The sequence below is a fragment of the Marmota marmota genome, unplaced genomic scaffold (assembly GCF_001458135.2).
Source record: "Marmota marmota marmota unplaced genomic scaffold, marMar, whole genome shotgun sequence".
NCBI lineage: Eukaryota > Metazoa > Chordata > Mammalia > Rodentia > Sciuridae > Marmota > Marmota marmota.
In genome coordinates this window covers 30,759,849-30,766,938 of record NW_026000026.1, presented here as the reverse complement: position 1 = coordinate 30,766,938, position 7,090 = coordinate 30,759,849, and the positions used below count along the sequence as shown (strand labels likewise).

At 38.3% G+C, this 7,090-nt stretch overlaps 1 non-coding gene across 1 annotated transcript; it reads right to left on the bottom strand.

Moving 5' to 3' along the window:
- Window positions 1–326: 326 nt before the first annotated feature.
- On the bottom strand, window positions 327–400 carry Trnas-aga. Its single transcript has one exon. It is a non-coding gene; the product is annotated as a tRNA-Ser (tRNA).
- Window positions 401–7,090: the final 6,690 nt, after the last annotated feature.

Sequence of the window (7,090 nt, the reverse complement as noted above, 5' to 3'; positions counted from 1 at the left end):
TCAATCAGCTCCCAGGTGATTCTGAAGGCCAAACCAGGACTGAAAACAAGCGCTCTGGGAGATGGATAGTCACTGTGTGGTCTTCTTGCTGCCTTCCATATTGAACAGTTTTAAGAAGTATTTGGTGAGAAGGAGTTTTCAAACTTAAATAGTGAACTTAATGTAAAAATTACCTCTAACCTTCCATGAAATGTACCAAAAACAGCAAAAGAATAGTTTATTCTATTCTTTTGCTATTTTTGGTACAAAATAAAAAGACAGGCAGAAAATCTGTGACCACTGCCATTTTGGGTTTTTTTGTTTTGTTTTTTTTGTTTGTTTGTTTTTTGTGATGCTGGGGATTGAACCCAGGGCCTTGTGCATTCTAGGCAAGCACTCTACCAACTGAGCTATATCCCCAGCCCAACCATTGCCATTTTGGAATCTGGGAAGTAGAAGGATGAATGGTAACTAAATCAGGAGACTCAAGAAAATGGAATCCCAAATTGACTATGGGAAAAATATCCAAGAAGCAATCTACTTTGGTAAGCAGAAACCCCAATTTTTTCATGTATTATTGGCAGCAGGATTGAGTGTGATGCTGAAAACAGATGAGTCAAGTTTGGTTACAAAGCAAATAGACACCCAGATTCTCCTCCTTGGTACCATCTGAAAACTGAAAGATTTTCACCCAGAAAGAATAAAATGAAGATACCAGGCATAGTTGAGAGTAGGAGATACCATAGTAAAAACTGGAAAATCAGCAAAAATCTAACTACATACAAAGTGTTGACACTCCGACCCTCTACCTTCTCTAGACCCCTGAATTCTGGGATCCAGGATTATATAGAGACATGGAGAGGAAGAAAATCCTAAACTGATAAGTTTATATCTGAAATGACTAAAAGCTTTGAAAATAATTGTGTTTACCTGAACAAGGCTGGATTAAGTTTTATGTATTTAGGAGGAAAGAGGGGCTGTCTTGGATTGGGTTACCCCAGAAGCAGACCCTCACGCACAGATTTTAGTGCAAGTGATTTATCTTGCACGTGGCCTCATAAAATACTGGTGAGGGAGTAGAGATGTGAGACCACAAGGGGAAAGCAGTCCATGAAGGGTATGTCGATGAACTGTTTACTACAATGGGGGCCCAAACTGTGAGACACCTGGGAGACTGTTTAGAGCATCCCCTGAGTAATCACCCACCGTTATGGTTTAGATATGAGGTGTCCTCCACAATGAAAGAAATTTTAGAGGTGAAATGATTGGGTTATGAGAACCTTAACTAATCAGTGCATTAATCCACTTGAATGGATTAATTCACTATAGGTAGGTAGGGTATAGCTGGAACTAGTGGGTCACAGCGCAGGGGCATGTCTTTGAGTTTATATTTTGTCCTGGTGAGTCTTCAGAATCATCTGGGAGCTGATTGAAACAAACACTCAGACCCTGTTTCCAGAGGTTCTGAGGTCTGGGGTAGGGTCTGGGAATCTGTATTTTAACACGTCCTACAAATGTCTCTACTTCCTGGCTGTCATGTCCTTTCTTCCTCCACACCCTTCTGCCATGGTATCCTGCCTCACCTCAGGCCTAGAGTCATGGTGTCTAGCTACCTATGGACTGAGACCTCTGAAGCCATGAGCACCAATAAAATTTTCTTCCTCTAAAAAATTGTCAGATCTTTTGTTTATAGTGTAGGAAAAAGCCAACTAAAACACCCACTGTTGGAGCTGGGGTTGTGGCTCAGTGGTAGAGTGCTCGCCTAGCACATGTGAGGCCCTGGGTTCAATCCTCAGCACCACATAAAAATAAATAAATAAAGGTATTGTGTCCAACACAACTAAAAAATAAATATTAAAATAAATAAATAAATAAATAAAGGTATTGTATCCAACTGCAACTAAAAAATAAATATAAAAAATAAATAAAACACCCACCATCAATGGCAACGAGCAGATAGGTCAGTCATTAGTTAAATCTGCTCCTGCCTGGGTCAGCTCCCTGATCCCTCCCACCTGCCTTAGCCAGAGAATAGCCAGAGAAAACTCTCAGGTAAAGAGGTATAATAGGAAGCCATTGGGTTAGCATGCACTGAAATAATAATTCCACAACACCGAGGAGACATGGTGGGTCAGCAACAGTGTCTGATATAGAGATTTGGGATGATGAAGTTCATTTTTATAAAACAAAGGAAATTTCCACTTTGCAATTCCTGAGTTCTGTAGCCTTGAAACATAGTGCCCATTACAAACGTAAATAAGAGAGTTGAAGAAGTGATCATTTTCTTCAGTCTCAACACAGTTTATTTTTAAATCCTGATGGAAACTTGCAGACCTCGCTGTCTAGAGAGACGTCCCACAGAAGGGCAAACAGGTCTATGTGGAACACACAGAAATGTGGGAGCCTAAGGGGCATGGAAGCGTTTGTCTCTGGATGACTCCATCAACATCCCAATCTCTCCACTCCGCCCCCTTGTTCTCTGGGGTCTTGTGCCCATTGCTGCATTCCTGCCTAAAAGCATTCTCTTGCTGTCTTTCATGCAGCAGTGAACACTCTTCTGATGATGCTGATGCTGTGTGAGAGCTGGTGATGTATGCTTTGTTCTCACTGACCTCCCAGGAACTCCTTCTTATTTCCCTGACTACTCATCTTTAAGATTTGACTTCCAGGGGGTTTCTTCCACATCATCCACAGGCTGGGTAAGATGATCGTCTTCTGGCAGCAATGCTTGGATATCTACTTTTTTTTTTTTTTTCCTAACGCTACAAATCTGATATTCTGCTGTACAAATCAACCATTGTATAACTGGTCCCTAATTACCCCACTGACATACCTTTCTTAAATACCTTCAAGAAATTGAGTTCTGGGGGTGTGATAGTTAATGAGCCATGGTACCTATAAACAATGAATTCAGCATCATGGGGAAGCTAGCCATGATTAAATGTGATCAGAGCTATGAGGACATCATTAGCCAAAATGTGACCCAATAAAATAATGACCAGCAAATAAGAATGTTTTGATCAGTCTCCCACTCAGATCTTCCTTAAGAAACAAACAAAAAATTTAAAAGTTACATAAAAATGATTTAAAGTCTAAAATTTTTGACTCCTGCTCCCTGGAGTGTGGTCTGCAGAGCAGCATCACTGGTATCTCCTGGGAGCTTGTTTTAAGATGCAGAGTCTCACCCCACACCTGCAGAGTCCAAATCTCTGTTTTAACAAGATCCCCAGGTGATTCATGGGCAATTCATGTGAATTAACATGATTCATTCGCACATTACAATATTAGAAACACTGATAATAAAGGATTTGTTGTTCTGTACTATCTTGCCCTCTTTCCCATTCCACTAGGAAAAAATAATTGAAATCGTTAATTTGAGGGTAAATTTAATGGAGAAGGGTCTATTGAAAATTGTCTCAGTGATGTACATGAAAAATCTATGAGTACACTACTGGGTCTCACATTCAGCCCTTGGAACTCTTCCTGTGACCACGCCTCTATCCATGGATGTATTATTCCAACTCTCCTGGTTTTTAAGACCTTCTTCCATCAGTTCTCTACCACACACTGCCACCATGACATACTGTGTTGCCTCAGGCCCAAAAGCAGTGGGGACAACCAATCATGGACAGAAATCTCCAAAAACTTGAGCTAAAATAAACCTTTCCTCTTTATAAGTTGAGTACCTCAGGTATATGTTACAGTAACGGAAAGCTGGCTAACACACTATCTTCCAATATCGCTGTACCATTTTGCCTTCCACCAACAATGAATGCGAGGTCATATTGCTCTCTCCCTTCTCACCAGCATTTGATGCTGTCAGTGTTCTGAATATGGTCTACTGTAAAAGGTGTAAAGTGGCATTTTAATTCATTTTGGAATAACTTTTGAAAATGATTTTGGTTGGGGCTGGGGATGTGGCTCAAGCAGTAGCGCGCTCGCCTGCCATGCGTGCGGCCCGGGTTCGATCCTCAGCACCACATACAAAGATTTGTGTCTGCCGAGAACTGAAAAATATAAAAGTAAATATTTTTGAATTATGGATACTTGGTCAATGACTCATTCATTTAATACATCATAAATATTAATTGAACACTTTGAGGAGTAAACTATGCNAAAAAAAAAAAAAAAAAAAAAAAAAAAAAAAAAAAGAAAATGATTTTGGATGTAAATATGATTTTTTAAATCTTTCCTGACATTCATATATTTTCCCTGAAGGGAAAAGAAAGTTGTTCCCTGTTTTCAGGACTCCCCATAAGAATAAATTGCAAGGAAAGACACCTCCAACCTGAAGGACATGTGGGAAGGATAGGTTAGCAGCCCTTGATTCCACAACAGCTGGTCCAGGTTTGGCCTCCTTCCTCTACTCTATTCTCCAACCTCTACTCAGGAGCCAATGTTTAAATTCTTATCGTATATAGACATTACATATGCTTATTATATTATTACCCCAGAATGTTCCAAAACGTTTAAAAACAACCTTAAATAGAAACTCAATGCATTTTAAGAAGAGTTGGAAAAGGAGGTGGTCCCAAAGGAGACAGTAAAAACAGAAGCCACAGGGAGAGAGTGGTGAGCAGACAATTTAGCAACAGGATTCCATTCCACAGTCTTCTGCTACTTGCAGGTGACATTAAGTCACTGAAATGGCATATTTTACCCACAAGGAAGTGGGTGGCATTAACACAGACTTTCATGTGCTACCAAGAAAGTTTCCCTAACTTGAGAATCCTGGAGAATTTACTGACAGACCCATGAGGCCAATCCACCAAGACCCCATAAGGAGTCCGGGAAGTGCATACACAGTATGGGAAGTGGGGCAAACCCAGATAAACCTTCAGCTGTCTCTGGGACTTGAACTGGATAACCTTCCCCACTTTAAAAATAATGAATGGATGGGGCTGGGGATGTGGCTCAAGCAGTAGCGCACTGCCTGGCATGCATGCGGCTCTGGTTAGATCCTCAGCACCACATACAAACAAAGATGTTGTGTCCGCTGAAAACTAAAAAATAAACATTAAAAAATTCTCTCTCTCTCTCTTTAAAAAATAAAAATAATGAATGAAAAAAAAATGAATGAAGGAAAAAATTCAAGAATATATTTGTCCCTCTGCATCTTGGGTTCTGCATTTGTGAATTCAACCAACTTCAGATCAAAAAGAAAAAGAAAAGATCAAAAATATTCAGAAAATGGGGATATAGCTCAGTGGTAAAGCACTTGCCTAGCATGCATGAGGTCCTGAGTACAATCCCCAGTTCTGAAAAAAAAAACTGCATCTGTGCTGAATTCACACATTTTTTTCTTGTCATTATTCCCTAAATAATACAGAACAATGATTATTTACATAGCATTTACATTTTGTTAGGTATAATAAGTAAAGATGATTTAAGTATAGAGGAAGATTGCCTACATTCTGTGCAAATACTATGCCATTTTATGTAAGGGACTTTTGGTATCCATAGTGGTCCCAAAACCAATTCCACATGGACACTGAGGGATAACAATGATGTGCACATATAAACAAACATACATACATACATATACATGAGCTTCCTTAGATATAACTCAAAATGGGGCCACATTATTATACATGCTTTTCTACCTTCTATTTTTCTAGCTTTTCTCAACAATACCATAGGGAAATACCTCCAAGTCACCCATATTATTCTGACTTTTTAAATAGCTGTACAGTATTCCATGGTGTGGTTATATCATATTCAAGCAAACCTCCATTTGTGGGCATTTTCTCTGGGTACAAGAAACAGGTTGAAATAAACATTTCAGAACAATGTCTTTATGGGTAGATGGTGGATTTAAATCATGGAATAGATTTATAGAAAGGTTTTACTGGAGCCAGGTTAGATATATTTTTAAATTTTTCCTTTACTATTGATTCAGTAATCTATAAATAGTAAAGTGCACAATTCTGACCTGCATGATTCAGTGAATTTTTAAAGGGTATATATTTAATTATAATAGATGTTGCTTGATTGTTATGGTCTATGTTTCCACAGCAAGAAATTAAATTGCCTTTTGCCCTAATATCCCTGCCAGTGATCTCCATCTCTCCCTCCCTTCCTTCCTTCCTGTAAGTCTGATGAAAATAAAGTTGTATTCATTGTGACTTCAATATCACTTCAGTTTGTATTACCCTGACTGCTCGGGACTTATTACATGTAATTAGACCATTTAAAATTCGATCTTCAGTGAATCACCTCTTCAAAATTTTTGCCCATTTGGGTGATTGATCTTTACCTTGTGAATTTATAAGATCTCTTAGAATTAAAGATATTAACTGCCATCTACATCACTGATATTCTTCCAAATCGATCATTCATCTACTAACACTCCATGGTCCATTTTTGCTGTAGAAGGCTGTTGACAACCGTTAAGAATGGGGTGTGATGTGGGTAGGAAAATGAGGAGGATGAAGGGGAGGGAAAGTAAAAAGAAAGAAAGACTGTCATTTAAAATAAATTCTGTGATTTTATGTGAAAGCATATGTTTAAGGATATTAAATACAGTGGTAAAAATATTTTGAAATGGTCCTACTTAAGTAAATTTTCAATTTGAGATGATTTTTTGTGTACACACATGCAATTGCAAGAAGTAATGCAGAGAAATTGAATATACCCTTTACTTAGCTTCCCACAATGATAACACTGTTAAATTATTGTACAAGGGGTGGTGTAGCATAGCAGTTCAGTGAATTAGACAACGGGAAATGAACGGGAGGGTTGGGGGATAAGAAAAGGAAAGACAGTGGAATGACTATGACATACTTTCCTAAGATACATGTACATCACAGTGAATTTCCCTTTATGTATATCTATAATGCACTGATTTTAAAAAAACTATAAATAAATAGAAGACCAGTAGAGTAGAGGAAAGAGAATAAAAAAAGGGAGGAGGGGAAGTACTAGGGACTGAATTGGAACAAATTACATTTCATGATTGTATAATCATATCAAAATGAACTTCAATATCATGTATAACTGTAATGCACTAAAAAATTTAAAAAAAAAAACTTCTATGAACATTTGTGTGCAAGTTCTTATATGCACACAGGCTTTTGTTTCTCTGGAATAAGTGCCCAGGCATGCAATTATT